The sequence below is a fragment of the Stegostoma tigrinum genome, chromosome 20 (genome assembly GCF_030684315.1).
Source record: "Stegostoma tigrinum isolate sSteTig4 chromosome 20, sSteTig4.hap1, whole genome shotgun sequence".
Taxonomy (NCBI): domain Eukaryota; kingdom Metazoa; phylum Chordata; class Chondrichthyes; order Orectolobiformes; family Stegostomatidae; genus Stegostoma; species Stegostoma tigrinum.
Genome location: NC_081373.1, coordinates 34513576 through 34530187, shown reverse-complemented (window position 1 = coordinate 34530187; position 16612 = coordinate 34513576). Strand labels below are relative to the sequence as shown.

The window sequence follows — 16612 nt, the reverse complement described above, 5'->3', positions numbered from 1 at the left end:
GAAAGCAGAATTAATGCTTCAAGTTTAGTGACTCTCCAACAGAATTTTATTGTCTAATCAGGTTCTGAAATAACTCCACAGAGGCCGGTATACCATCACCAAGTCCTCCTTTATTTATGTGTGCATACTACTTGACTCTGGCTCAGCTTCGTCAGAGCCAGCTGTCAGGGTGAACAGAATTTCTGACACTGCTGTTTATATCTATCAGCCAGGGCTCCCTGATTAGACCAGATTAACAGCTCCATTTAGGAAACTCATTCTATGAGGTCCAATTGGCTAACCTTGTTACAGTCACTACATCCCTCCCCATCTAAATCTGGGGACACAGGCCTGTTCCTAATCTAGCAGCCTCACATGAAGCGTTTTTACACTGGGTCCGATTCGTCTGACTCAGTCTCGGATACTGGAGGCATGTACTATAGCCTGCTATTTGTGCCCAGAGCATCTCACAAGATATTCATCCTTTATGGGCAATAAAGGCATCAAGGCTGCAATATTAGTCATGTCCGTCTTCAGCTCCAAAGTTTCTCTTATGGTAGATGGAGGCGGGAGAGCCTATGGGTTCCAGAGTAGTTTCACTCCTGCACCATTCGCGAGTTTACAGCTTTCATGTGGTCCATGTGGCCTCACCTGCCTGAACATTGTGAGACATGAGACTTGACCTCATGATGACTGCACTGCTTACCCATGCAGGGTTATTTCCTTCTCCTGAAGTAAACTGCCTCTCTTGCTTAGAGGAGTCTTTTGTCTGGCATTTGTATCTCTGATGCCATTTCACCCTCCCTCCCCCACCAATCTCACCCACAGGTCTGGGAAGATCAGATTTAACCTGGTGCAGAGCATTTTCCTCATTAGAAACTCTGCTGGAGCTATCCCTATCATCGCATGAGGGGTGATCTCATAACCAAATGGGAAGTGGGATGGTTTGGTTTTGAGTTAAGCGGTAGGCTGTTTCTTTAAGACTGTCTTCAAAGCTTGGACTGCTACACCACTGGATGATGGATACTATGGAGCTGTCTTTAAATGCTGAATATCATTCGACTTTAGGAAGTACTCAAAATCCCTGCTGGTAAATGATGGCCCATTGTCTGTAGCCAAAACTTCGGGAGCCCTTGTATTGCAAACGATGTTCGCAGTTTTTCTATTATCATCCCTGTGTTTGAAAAATTAATGCACATTCAACCACTTTGAGTAGGCATCCACAATGACTAAGAACCTTAAGTGCATACAAAGGCTGGTATAATTGACATGTAACTGAGTCCAGGGTTTACCCAGCCATTCCTGTGAATGTGGGGGAGCTGCTGATGGGAATTTTTGATCTTGTTGGCACTCTGGACACACAGCCCCACCAATACAGCCATGTCTGCATCAATTCCTGGCCACGTCTTACGAACATCTTCATTTTGGACAGCCCTGAATGACCCTAGTGGAGTTCAGCCAGTATCTGGTGATGATGTTTGCTCAGGACAATCACTGCTTCTCTCCACAGTAAATTGCTGTTCTCTATGGTGATTTGGTCTCTCCAGGTCAAAAAAGGTTTCAATTCTGGTTATAACAGCCCTTTGGCTTCCCCCATCACTATCAGCTTTTTTTTTGCCAGGATTGGATCTTTCTGTGTTCAGAGTCTGGTATTGTCAGTGGTGACCAGAAGGGTATTCAGAAAGTTTAAAACCAGAATGATCTCTTCCATTGGTGGCATTGCTGGTGGTGCATCTGCCAGTGGGAGGTGGCTCAGGGCATCCACATTTACGACTTGGCCTCCTGGACAGTGTTCTAACTTGTAACTGTACATACTTAGAATGAGAGCCCACCACTGAATTTGACTTGAAGCAATGGGCACGTGGCCTTCTCCTCTTTTATTAGCCCTAGCAGGGGCTTGTGGTCTGTTACTACTATAATTTATGTCTGTAAAGGTATTGGTGGAACTTTCTCCCACCACAGATGAGCATCAAACCTTCCTTCTCATTCTGGGTGTATTTGCGCTCTGCACCAACCTATGCCCAGGAGGCATAAACTATTGGGTGTTCCTCTCCATTGGGCTACTGTGAACCAACACTGACCCAATATTGCACAGGGATACATTGCATGTCAGCACAAGATTTTGCTTAGGGTCACAGTGTGCCAACACCTTGAACAATGATACCTTCTTCTTCATTTCCCGAAAGCCTGTGTCTTGGCAACAAGGGCATTTTGAAGGCTGACCCTTTTTTCAACAGCAGATGAAAGGGTACCAGAATAGAGGCCAGGTTATATATGAATTTTCCATAATTATTCACAAGCCCAAGAAAAGACCTAAGCCCCAGTACAGACGTGGAATACAGAGCACCTTTGATAGCCCTCACTTTATCTTCCAATGGACATAATCCAGTTTTGTTGAGTCTGTAACCCAGGTAGATCACTTGGGGTACCTGGTATATATATTTTTTCCCTTCTAAGGCATACACCTGCCTTGGAGAAACATCTAAGGATTATGTCCAAGTTCTTTAAGTACTCTTCATTGGCCTTCCCTGTGATTAGCACATCATCCAGATAAATGGTGATCTGGGGTAGACCTTTTAAAACATTTTCCATTATCCACTGAAAAATTGCACAGGCTGATGATATCCCAAACGGTAGTCTGGTATATTGGTACAAACACTTATGGGTATTAATTGTAGAATATTTCTGGGAATCCTCCTGTAAATGCAATTGCAGGTACACATGGCATATGTCTAGCTTTGTGAAGGACAGCCTCCCTGACATCCTTGCATATAATCCCTCTATACGAGGGATTGGGTATTTATCCATCTGTGTGAAACAGTTTACCATTTGTTTAAAATCCCCACAAAGGTGAAGTAATGCATCAGCCTTCACAATCTGTTTGACCAGTGCCGCACATTCTGCAAACTGTATTGATTTGATGATTCTTTCGCTTTTCAACTTTCTGATTTCTGCCTTCACTTGTAAGGCAAATTGCACTGAGCAGACCTTGCAAAATCTTGGAATTGCTTCCTGGTAAATATGCAAAGTGGCCTTGGCTCCTTTGATAGTCCTCAGACCTTCCTGAAAAAACTTCCAGGTATTTAATTAGAACTTCACTCAGGCAGCTGTTTACTAATCAAAGACTATTGAGCCAATCAAGGTGAATCTTTTTTAACCAGTTTTGCCCCATCAGGCTTCGGCCTGAGTATTTTACTACAATCAGTGGTAACTGAACCAGCTGCTTCTTATAAGAGACCAGAACCAAAGTTATAACCTTAATCTGTAAATGTCCCTTGGTATAGGTTCACAGTCTAGCTGAGGTATTATGAAACTTAAGGGTTGGAATCCAAAGTGAATTTTGTTGAAGATTAGTTCTACAATCACTGATATAGCTGCACCAGTTTCAACCTCCATTCGAACCAGGTGATCATTCAACCCAGACATTTATTTTGATTGGTTCTGATTTGGATGTTGATAAGCAGGTTAACTGTTCCTATCCAGATGTAGCTAGACTTTCCAGGGTATTCACTCTCCTGGATACTGGCCTCTGAATTCTCTTGCTCACTTCAGGCCGAGTGGGATGCTTTCGCTGTCTTGAGTCTGTACAATGGAAGCAACTGCAATGGCTTGCTGGCCTTCATCCTGAAGAAAATTTTAACCATTTGGCAGAGGTTTGGCTTTGTTTTGGGGTTTTGCTATGGACTGACCTCGACTCCCTCCATTCAGGATATGTCCTCAGTGTGGCTATGCAATTGCCTTCACTCAAGTGGTATTCCCCAAGCTCAGTCAAACTGTTGAGGGTGTCCACTTTCATCCATTTGCTGCATATTCTAATGACAAAGCTGATTGTAGTGCCTGTTTGAAGTCTAGTTGGGGCTTCAGCTAGTAGGCACTTTTGTATGGTTACATCGTTAAGCCCCCTCTAATCACCATTGTAATAACTCGGGGAGGTTGATATCCCATCACCAAGTCACCCTTTATATATAGAATAATAAAGTGTGAAGCTGGATGAACACAGCAGGCCAAGCAGCATCTCAGGAGAACAAAAGCTGATGTTTCGGGCCTAAACCCTTCATCAGAGAGTGGGATGGGGGGAGAGGGGGAGGCAGACTGAAGATGGTTAGAGGAGAAGATAGGTGGGGTGGAGAGGAGAGAATAGGTGGGGTGGGGTGGAGAGAATAGGTGGGGAGGTGGGGAGGTCAGACGGGTCAAGGAGGCGGGATGAGGTTGGTAGGTGGGAAATGGAGGTGCGGTAGAGGTGGGAGGAGGGGATAGGTGAGAGGAAGAGGGGGGGGCGAAGAAATGAGCTGGGCTCGTTTTGTGATGCAATGGGGGGAAGGGGACGAGCTGGGCTGGTTTTAGAATGAGGAGGGGGAGATTTGTACTTGACACTGGTCCAGCTTCCTCAGAGTGAGCAGAGCCTCTGACGTGACTGTTTATATTTGTCAGCCAGGGCTCCCTGATTGGACAAGACTAACAGCTCCAAAGGGAACTCATATTCTATGAGATCCGCCTAGCTGACCTTATTACAATCTCTACAGGTTTGTTACTGATCCAATTAAAAACAACTGTTTCTGAGCATGCTGGGATTTAATCATACTTTAAGGACTTTCTCAAGTTCCTGAGGGTTTCTGTGCCTCATGAAAGCTGTACCTTTCACATTTGCCAGTGGCATTCCAGAGGGAGCTCTCTTTCAAAGGCGCTAAGTGCCTGATGGAAGAACCTGGCACAAAGAAGGGGCGTGTCTGCTGAAAGTCACCCCACTGTCCTTGCATCTGACCTCATTCTTCTCACCAGCTCACTGTATGAGACCCTTATCCTCCCCTGTGTGTACCAACCTGTCCACACTCAGTAGCCCCTAAGGATCCAGCAATGGGACTTTACCAGGGGTCAATGTGGTACCAGTAGCAGCCATTGCTGCTGGGATAGCTGTCTATGATGTATAGCCACCCACTTCTGTTTATCTGACAGCCCTCAGGGCAGACTGGCCACTCTGTCATGACCTAATTATGTGGGAGGCCTGGCTTTGTCTACTTAAGTGCCCTATTGCACTTAAATAATGTTGGGTGCTTCCTGCCAATTCTCCCACTAGTTGGTTGAACCCATGTCAGTTAAACTGCTGTTATTAGTTATGTTTTTGAGGGAGAAATAATCCCAAAACCAGAAATGCACATATCCCATAACATAATGAGTAGAAAAAAGTAAACCCCCCAACTCTTCAAAACATGCAATGGAAGTTATTGCAAAAAACCTGAAGGGATTCAGCTTCAAGTTAATATCTCAGCTGAAAGTTGGTACATCTGACAGTACAACACTCCTGAATGATGCACTGCAAATGTCAGTCTAGATTTTGTCCCTCTGGATTGCAGTGTATAATTAGCGAACTCAGAAGTAAGACTAGATCATTTGTAATGGACCAACTCAGAGATGGCATCACAGAACTCTGGCTGAAGTGGGGCTTGAACCCTGGCCTCCTAGATCAGATGTAGGGATACTACCACTGTGCTGCAAGCACCACACCAGGAAGAATGCCACTCACTGAGTCACTGCTAATACCTGGTATTTGGAAACTTGACTTTGATTTTTCAAACTGTTCTCAGTCCCAGATTTGCTACTTTGGAGAGATGTTCTGGCAATTAATTTATTGGCCTGAAGTCAGTTCACAGCTGGTTTAAATATAGATTCCACAAACAGTGCCATCTGTTGTGCAAGCTGAGCAATTACCTGTACCTTTTTATGTACCATAGCTCCAGTCACTATGAAATAATATGCTGTTTTTGGACATAGCATGGAATCCTCTCCTCATGGTACAAAGAGTCAGAAGGGTAAGGTGTATCAAAAGTAAAAAAAAGAGACAGAAAGCCAGTTAAATGAAAAGTCATGACCCAATTGAATCAAATCGGGAAAAGGAACTACTTTGAATTAAGAAAACTATAATTTATTTACGTCCTAATTTCAGGAAAAAGCAAAATAATGTGTGTAATTAATTTTCTAATCATGTATTACAGAACTATGGCCAAATTAGGAAAAAGGCCTGCTGTGTTCATCCAGCTCTACAACTTGTTATCTCAGATTCTCCAGCACCTGCAACTCCTAATATCTCTGAAACAATTTTAACCCCACTGCGAGACCTTTTATAGCATATCTTGATATCTAGTTTGAAGCACAGGATAGGATGATAGAATATTTACATATTGCAAAGCCATAGCTCCAAGATACTTAGTCAGTATTACAGAAGAGCCTTCCTATTCTATACAAACATAGTTTGACTGTTTGGCCAATGAGAACTGAAGGATTCTAGGTCCAACCATTCCATAATTTCATTTTAGAGGAGAACTTGATATCCTCAATGACATCCTCTTTAAGGAAAAAGGAGCAGTCACCCTGAAGATAATGAGAATGGACATGATCCAGAGTATTCATCTAACACATGATGTAGATGGGTTTGACAAACATTATAATTGTCATTCCATGGAAATTCAGTATAAAGAAATGCTCATTCCAAATGACTGACTTCATCCCTTTTCCCAGGCAATGGTTTGAGACTAATCTATTGAGTTCACAATTCCTGTGTCATACTTGAACCCAAGATGAGCCATCAGTAAGAAAACTTCTTTACACTTCCATAATTTTATCCAACCACTCCCCATTTCATTTGTTGCTGAAACTCAGAATCATGCCTGTGTTGTCTCCAAGTCAAAACTATATACTCCTAATGGAACTTCTGCATCTGGCCCTCCATAAACTTGTAGTCATTCAGAACTCTACCGCTTGTGTCCTAACTCACAGTATACGTCCATTGATTTATCACCCTCATTCTCATGGACTTATAGTGGCTCCAGGTTAAGCAACATCTTAATTTTAAATTCTCATCCTTAGTTTCAACTAACCCCATCACTTTGCATCTGTAATCGCTGCCATCTCCTTGAGCTTTAATAACCAGGACCTTCAACTGACTGGTTTTAAACTCTGAAACTCCATCCTTGTACATCCTTGATTCTACCTCTCATTTTTCTCCTTCAAATCTACCTCTTTGACCAAGCTTTTAGTCACCTTCCCGAATATATCATAATGTGATTTGGTGCCTCATTTTGTTTTATAATGTTCCTGTGAAGAGCTTAGGGACATTTATTATGCTAAAAGTCCTAAATGTAATAGCTATAATGCTAATTGTTGGTGTGCAAAATCAATATTGAAAGATCACAAACTGGAAGCTGAAAGAGAAAGCTGATTTACATATAACGGCATGCTTTCCAGCTCTCTTCTATTGAAGACGTGCTGACACCAGTCATGGTGTTTTTGCATGGTGGCAGTGACCTGCAAATGGTTTACTAAGGATCTCGATGGAAGCTGAAAAGAAGCAGGAAAGTGGATGAGCAATCTGCTCTGCACAGCACACTCAAGAAGGAACCTGAAGCAGTATATGGAGCAATATGACAAATGAACATAGGTGCATGGACAAATGGAAAAAGCCTCACTGCTTCCCAAGACGCTGGACCCCAAGCATGTCCTTGACCAGTCCATGAAGTGGATCAGCTCCATCACTATGTCAACCATTCCTGCAGATTCCAGACTCATGGAGAAACCAAATAGTGATCAGGTCAGTCCCTCACTTAACACAATTGGCAGCAGAGACTCTGACATTTTACAATGACCGTGACTCAAGGAGGGAATGGTTAGATAGTCAGAATTCCTACTATTGTTTATTCTACTTTAATTTGGAACAGGATACTTGTACAGACCAGGAAAAGTTTGACAGAGCCATGAAACATTCTTCATCAAGTGTTATTTTCTTTCAACATGATTCTTATCGATTACTTGTTTAAAGGGAGTATGACAGGGCACTCAGGATACCTGTAAATGAGCAGAACAGGAAGAGACAGGGTGTAGTGAAGACCATTGGGAAGCAATCACATCATCATCAGGCCTGCCCAGCCATTAATCCAGACTTACACTCTTGTCAAATGAGGAGGCATTTTCAAACATTTTGCTATGCCCAAAAGTTTTCAGCTCACGGGTGAAAATTTACAATGACACTAATCCTAACAACAGCTTTGAGAGCACTAGAAAACCATTGTTGATGCCAATTACTTCTTTTGGTTGAGGTCAAAGAATCTAAAGGCATTTTTGCAAAGCCAAAATGATGATTAATGGTCTCAGGATGACATTTGAATTGGATACTGTATTAGGATTGTGTATCCTCATTAATACTACACCCTGGCTAAAACCAGGGGACCTCCAGCCAGCTACAATCCAATTCCATGACCCAGGGACACTCCACTAAGGCTACAAAGCCAAATGACTGCCACTCTTCATTGTAAAGGAAGAGTAATTATTGAAGTCCTTAATGTCATTTTGACAATATGTGCCTTTGAGAACGATTTTTCTGTCCTGGTTTTCTAGAAGGGAGCTGTTGTAAGTCCAGTGCCAATGTGTCTGCTCTGTGGAAAGCCAAATAAACATATTTGTTCTTCCCTAAAATTGGAGAAAAAGAAGCATGAGTGGGTGGAGTCAGGCTCACACAGACCCATGGTCTTAGGTTTTGTTTTCAGTTGTTAAAGTTGGGGTTTTTTTGAGTTGAAGCTGCTTGCAAAAGCTTGAGTTCTTCTCAGCTACTGGATTCTAGCTTTTCTCACAGATATTAGTCTGCCTTCCTGTTTTTGTGACCAAAGTGAATAACCTCACATTCCTCCACATTATATTGCATTTGCCAAGTATTTACTCATTCAGCCAGTCTGTCCAAGTCATTCTGCAAGCACTATGTACAAACTCCACATTGCACACACTGCCACCCAGTTTAGTGTCATCTGCAAATTTGGAGATATTGCATTCAATTCCTTCATCCAAATCATTAATGCGTACTGTGAACAGCTGAGATCTCAGCACTGAGTCCTATGGTACGCAATTCATCACTGCCTGCCTGCTCTGAAAGAAACCCGTTTATCTCAACTCTCTGCTTCCTGTCTGCCAATCAGTTCTCTATTCATATCAATACATTACCTCTGATATCATGAGCTTTAATTTGCCTTACTAATTTCTTGTGTGGAACCTTGTCAAAAGCCTTTTTGAAAAGAAACGTAAAATCTACTGATTCACCCTTGTCCACTCTATTGGTCACATCCTCCAAAAATTCCACAAGATTTGTCAAGCATGATTTCACTTTAGTGAATCCATGCTGGCCAAAAACAATTCTGTCACTGCTTTTTAAATGTTTATGGTTGAACATATTTTCACATCATGTATGATCAAACATCCTCCCAATTGAACCAATGAGCTTGCATTCACTTAGAATCATATATTCAAGACAGATGAACTAGCTAATCAAAATAAATCTAACAGGTTGATGAGAGAGTTTCCTAATTTATTCACTATACTGGAGAAGCTACAGATAGCATACATCAGCTTGAAAGTAAACGCCTGCCAAACCTACCACCATATGTATTTAAGTCAAAGAAAATTCCGCAACTTTTCATATGAAACATCAAGGAAAAGATAGACATTATGGCATTCCAGTTTGCGATATCTCTAATTGACATCTAAAATAGTTGCAAAGTGAATTGCAATGAAGAAATAAAAAACTTACAAATGGATATCGACAGGTGAGATGAAAGGACCAAAATTTGGCAGATGAAGTTTAACATGGATAAGTGTGCAGTTATCCATTATGGTCAGAAGAGTAGGTAAGCTATTTATTATCTAAATGGAGAGAAACTTCAGAGCATTTCAATTCAGAGAAAGCTGAGTATTCTTGTACATGAATCATAGAAAACTAATATATAGGTACAGCAGGTAATAAAGAAGGCAAATGGAATTTTGGCATGTATTGCTAAAGGATCAAAGCATAAAAGCAGGGAAGTGTTGCTGCAACTTCACAGGGCATTAGTGTAATGATATATAGAGTATTATACACACTGTGATTCCTTTACTTGAGGAGGAATGTCATTGCATTGTAGGCAGTTCAGAGGGGGTTCAATACATTGATTCCAGAAATGGGAGGATTGTCTTAGGAAGAGAGCCTGAATAGTTTAGACTTATGCTTTCTGAAACTTCAAAAAATGAAAGGAGATCTAATTGAGACATATAAGATGCTGAAAGGGATTGACAAAGTAAACATAGAAAGGATATTTTCTCATGTGGGGAATCTAGAATGAGATGCCATAGTTTTAGAAGAATGGGTAGCAGACTTAAAACAGAGATGGGGGGATCTTATTTCTCTCAAATGGTCATGAATCTATGAACTAATTACCCCAGAGCGTGGTGGATGCTAGGATATAGAATAAGTTTAAGGAGGAGATATACAGATTTTTAATTAGCAATGGGGTGAAGGGTTATGGGGAGTGGGCAAGAAAGGAATTGATACTAAAATAAGATTAGTCACAATTGTATCAATGGCAAAGCAGGCCCAAGGGGCTGAATTGTCAACTCCCCCTAGTTCTTATAGTGTCCTTACCTAAACCTAACAATTTGCTGCATGTTTCTGTTGACCTAATAAATTGACTTTGACAATAGAAAATGAAATTCATCCCATTGGCACCCTTTTGTGACGATTTGGCAAGGCTTGGGGAGAGCTCAGTCTTCACATAATTAGATACCAACGCTCGCTTTGGGCAGCTTATGTTGGGTGAATCCAAACTCATTACTATGTTTAATATTCACTTGGAGAATGGTATTTTAATCTCCTTCAGTTTAGAATCACCTCTGTTCCTGAAATCATCCAATGCACTATGACAGGCATTTTAGAGGGCCCTGTGGATGTCATCTGTCACATGAATCATGTTTTCATCCAGGGTTCCTCCACGCTGGAATGCCATACCAGGAGATGGGAAGTAGTGTGATGTTTGCAGGCTACAGGGTTCACATTAGACCATAAGTTTTCCAAACCCACCATCAACTTCCTATGCCACATTGTCAGTGCATCAGAAATCAAGACAGAGCAATCAAGAATTTTCTGTTACCCTTAATGTGACAAACTCCAATACTTTACAGGAAATGGTAACCAATGCATCAATCTTCTGCCCAATCGGGTGCACAACACTGAATCCAGCTCTTAAAATTCAGTCAGTCTTGATATTATGATGCACAACAGCAAAGGGCTTTCAATATAATCAAGAATCCAAACTCTGGCACACTAACAGGAACTGCCCAATATTATTCACACTGATGCCTCCTCCATTAGGTTAAGAGGATTTTTGTTTCAAATCCAACACAATGGCTCCTGAAGGTCATCCTACTACAGCTGCAAGGTGCAAGTGGGTGCCAAACATCATTGTGAAAGAGGTCACAGTAGTCATTTAAGTCTGTGTCAAGTTCTCTGATTACACCCTTAGTCTCAAATTCACCATACCATCCATGTTTTATACAGCAGTCTTAATCCTTCAGTGCTCTTGATGGGTGGAAGTTTCATGCACAAGATCCAAGTCTCCCACATACTCTTCAATCAGGTATCACAGAAACAGACTGCATTAGTTCCAGCAGGGAGTTTACTATTTTACAAACCATACTGCCACCTTCAACTGTCATCATAAGTTGAAGGAACGACCAGCACTGTATCCTTGGAAGTCTATCTGGACCCTGGAACAAAACTGACCGAGCTGAATGAGCTGGTTGAGCTCTTTGGTACATCTACATTCTCATGTGGCCAATATGACCACAGTGACCTCAGATGCAACTGGTTGGCTTTGGTGTTCACCAGCAAGCAGCCTTTGCAAACCTCGATGTACTGCCCAGAGTAGGGGGAACAACCTCTGGACCTGTATGTATTCTTCCTCTGCAGGAAGCCTGTGTTCCCATCTCCCTCCACCAAAAGAAACAAGGATCTATTCAGAAACCTAAGTTACGATAATATAACAAAGAATGACAAATGTTAGATATCTAAACTAAGTACTAATCTACAATAGTGTGTTCTTTCTGACTTGGAGGGCTTGAGACAGAGTTTGGGGTTGGGGGTTACTAGGAATAGAATAAAGCTTCAAGTAGTTTATTGATAGAATGGAAGAGTAGGGAAGAGATGTTGTGTGAGGGGTTAATAACTATTAAGCTATTTGTTAGATTGCATTACCAATAATGTCAGATCACATGTTAGTGGAACCTGAGAGAGAGATTTTGATGAAAGTCTTACAACAGTCTACCTTGTAAATAGTGTAAGGTGCCATTAAATATTTATTGCTTTATAACAGCATGGTTCCCTGTTCCCTTCGATTGAGAATATTCAGACTCCAGTCATGGTATTAATCAAAATGGCTCAAGCATTGAAATTCCAGTTGAAGCCTAAATTAAACTGACGATGCATGGTGGCTTAGTGGTTAGCACTGCTGCCCTACAGAACCAGGGACCTGGGATTGTGTAATGAACTACCAGTAGTTCAAAAAGTGGGTGACTGTGTGGAGTTTTCACATTCTCTCCGTGTCTGCTAGGCTTCCTCCAGGTCCTCCAGTTTCCTCCCACAGTTCATAGATGTACACATTGGGTGGCTTGGCCATTCTAAGTTTCCTGTAGTTCCAGGAATGTGTAAGTTAGGTGTGTTAGCCATGGGAAATGTAGGGATACAGGGATTGGTGGTTCTGAGTGGGATTTGCTTCAGAAGGTCAGTGTAGATTCGATAGGCTAAATGGCCTGCTTCCATTCAGTAGGGATTCTATAAATAAGATACACCTATTTTAAATGAACTGAGAGAAAAAACACTGGGATTGTAAGATGAGCTGCAGTAGTTCAAAAAATGGCATACCAACATCTTCTCACAGACAATGAATATTAACCTTAATTACCAATGATGGTCATATCTCATAAAGAAATAATTAAAAATCACACAATCCATGCAATTCAGTGCCCACCATCAATCATACAATTCACGGCTCAATCAAAGCAGAAGAAACATAGCATAAGCAAAATCAATGTTCTGTTATTGTGATCATTTATGCAATTTAACGTACTGCAATGTCCATGAAAGGCCTTGAGAGTAATAATCCCCACATTGTCCCTTCCCACGAACATTTGGGCAAAGACAAAACCACAGAGTGAGGAAGAAGGATGGCAAGCCCCAGATCAGATCTATGTGAAACTGCACTGACCTCTCAGAGTGGAGATGTATGCTTCCTGGTACCAGATGGTTAAGCATGAAGTGTTCACATTCCTGCTGAAAAAGGACAGACGAAGATGTAAAAAGTATAAGGAACACTTAAAGAAGAAAACCTATGATATAGTAACACATACAGAAAAAGAACAATAATCAGATGGCCAGTGAATTGTGCATTCTATTTCTCTTGTAAGAAAGATCTGGACAATTTGATTATGCTGGCATCCCTTGTGCATTGTGTGGTCTTTCTCTCTAACTAAATAAAGGTAGTTCTTTTCACTGCCAATTGTGCAATTCTCTGTTTCGTATTGAGAGCAGCCAATGATTTTTTGGCGTAAAAACCTTCTTGGAATAATGTTGGCTCATTAGCTTAAAAATTGATAATTATGGAAATCCCACAGTAGTGGTGTTTTGAAAAACCTGATCACCGTTTTGTGAAACAATGCTTATGCTGAATAAAGCAAAGCACACACATTGAGGATGACTTTGTGCCCTTCTGTGATATATTGTGGATAGTGTTCATCTGTTGTGGGGATTGTTAGAGACCACATTGGAACATGGCTATTTTCTGTAATTAGTTTGTGATGTTTTCAATAATTGTAGAAATGTGTTGCAGCTGGAATATATTGATAGCGGTCCAGCTCCTGAAATGAAAAACTGACATGCAGAATGTTTTTATGACAGCACTATACATCAATATTTTCATTGTCAGGGCAGATATTGCGGATTACTGACATTCATTGGAGAAAAATTGGTACTTTGCAAAGAAATCAATATACAATAATTCTAGCCAATGGTTGGATAATTCATTAATACTTATAGTCAACCTTTGTGGAAGCTAAATAATGTTTTGGCTTCTACAATATCAAACTGGCTTAAGTATTTTACAAAGGATAATGTTGCATTTTTAAGAACAGCAGTGAATTATTTCAATGAGCCTGTACCAAAGCAAAGCGTTTGACATTTTTGCAGTCCCCTAATTTACCTTCTAAATCTATGTATTCCTGCTGCCCTGCTCTGCCTCTGCAAGTGTGGCGGACAGGATGTTTTCTTACAATACTCATTCACAGGACATGGGGTTTGCAAACTAGTCGAGCATTTATTGCCATCCCTAATTGCCCTTTAAAGGGTGGTTTCGAGGTGCCTTCTTACACTACTGCAGCCCATGTGGTGCAGCTAAAACTACAGTGATGTTAAGGTGTGAGTTTGACCAAGTGACAATGATGGAATGGTGATAGCTTCAAGTCAGGATGATGCATGGTCGCCAATATGTTGCATCTCCATTCTCTCAGGATTTGGATCTCTTACATGAAGCGTGACAGGCAAATGTCACATTTTGCAACAGATCTAGGAGTTATGTTCTAACAGAAGATGAAGCTTCTGAGCAGTTATTTGTAACATCTTTTTGGCAATATGGTTTTTTTGGTGAAGTCCATATTATGGGTGGAGAAAATGAGACTGTGATAAAGCACCTTCTCCTGATTTAGCTTTCAGTTTATATAACACAATGAAAAACAAATATGAATAAGGCCCATTTTTCTGGACAATGCTGGAACTGCTAGCTCCAAAACAAATGAATTTCCAAGCTTTCATGTTGGAAAATTTGAAAATTATTTGGAAAACTTGAACACATTTTGAGAGATTTTGCTCAAAATCTAAATAAAGGGAAAAGTTAAGTAATTCTGAAATCTATACATTAGCCTTTCTATTAGTTTTGACAAATTTCTCTCCCTAACATGATAGACAAGTTCTTTGTGCTACAGCAAGTGATCCAAACAGCAGCTGTGCTAAGATTTCTCGGTTGTAAAGTGTGAGACGTTTAGGTTTGAGTTTCATCCTCAATGTGAATGGTGGGAGTCAAGAAAATCTGCTTACCTTGTGAGCAGCTGCCAGGAAAGCAAGGGTTTTCAATCCAGGGAGGTGGGTGCAGGCTACCGTTGGGCTAACTGATCCGTGGAGGCTGCAAGGTGCCACAGAGTCAATTTGGAAGTCCTGCTCCAGTCCTGTGGGACTTCAGAGATAGTAGGAACTGCTGGTGCTGGAGAATCTGAGATAACAAGGTGTAGAGTTGGATGAACACAGCAGGCCAAGCAGCATCAGAGGAGCAGGAAGGCTGATGTTTCGGGTCTGGACCCTTCTTCAGAAAATGAAAATTTTCTACCAAGATGAGTCGAGTTCCGAAGTGTCAGCTTTCCTGCTCCTCTGATGCTGCATGGCCTGCTGCGTTCAGCCAGCTTTACACCTTGTTGTCTCTGTGGGACTTAACTAAAAACTAAAAAGACCATCAGCCTCATACTCTTTTCACTCACACACATTGCTCATGCCCTATCTATACCACATCATACACCTCAACCAGCCCCACATGACCCCTAATGCTCTCTCCCCATACCAAGTAATGTCATTTCAAGCACCAGTCATGCTACTTTGTGTTCATGCCAGCATTCATTCCTATGGGCCCACATTCTACTCTATGGCACTCACATTCCTATTCACTCATTGTATGCTGAAGTGACTTCGAACAATATTTTAAAGAGAGCCAATCATTGATACCTCTCCATAAAGATAAATAAAAACGCCTTTCTGTTACAGGGCGTTGAAAGCGACAATCATTGAAACTCCTTGAAATTTCAGTAGTTGAAACTGTAAGCACTTATAATGAAACAAGTCTAAAATTTTGTGCAAATAATTTAAAAGTTGACAGCAAAGATCAGACCCACAGCTGTCAATTAAGCAGGGCTCAGGTATTACAAGAGATTAATGGATATTAGGGCTGTCAGCTATGAATGAGAGACCACAGGGTTTGAATTGTCCAGGGCTCACAGTCAGCCATAGGTGTATGGAATTTTGAATTTATTTTTGAAAAGGTTCCCTTATGCTGATTATGTTTCACAACATTTCTGATGTGTGTGAAGAATGATGCATTAAAAACCTGGTCTGCCACCATGAAAATTGTAGAGGAGTTTCACATCATTGACAAGATGATTTATGCCTTTTTGGGGACTAACTGTGACATGTTGCAGATATATGTTATTGTTATTAATGCTTTCAACATTTATGACTATCTTTAGTTTTTGAAAGTAAATGCTATTGCAAACATGAAAGTACTTATGATTTTTGGTGATGTAGTGAGTTTACAGAGAGATCTGTAGGACAAATAAATGAAAAAAAAACACTGCATGTGGTAAACTTAAACTAAAGACTAAAAATGCATAGAATGTCAATCAGAATAGTAAGGAGAATGAATTCAAGTGGAACACTGCAGCAGTGAAAGATGGCCAGTCTTGTTGAATGCAGATGCATATTGTGTCTTTTATTTTTTCAGTATAAAAGTTTAGTGGCCAATTTTAGAATTGATTGCTACAGGTCTGGTCAAACCACCAACCTTTATTTCCTATTGTATTACAACATACTGAACTAAGCAGCTACCTAACAAAATATGGATTTAAATTTAGAGGAAAAGGGTTAGTGAAGCATAGTGTATATGGAAGTATTCTGCTGATCACTGCACTCCTGAGAGATTTCAATGTCTCTAACAACAGGATATAAAAGACCAGCAAGATGAACAAAGTTTTCCTTACA

General features: G+C 40.9%; 1 long non-coding RNA gene across 1 annotated transcript in view; it reads right to left on the bottom strand.

Moving 5' to 3' along the window:
• Nucleotides 1–16612, bottom strand: part of LOC125461998 (uncharacterized) — an 84050-nt gene that overhangs the window by 58953 nt on the left and 8485 nt on the right. The window contains exon 2 of the long non-coding RNA XR_007249585.1: nucleotides 13029–13093. This is a non-coding gene — a long non-coding RNA (uncharacterized LOC125461998). The remainder of the gene's footprint in view (nucleotides 1–13028; nucleotides 13094–16612) is intronic.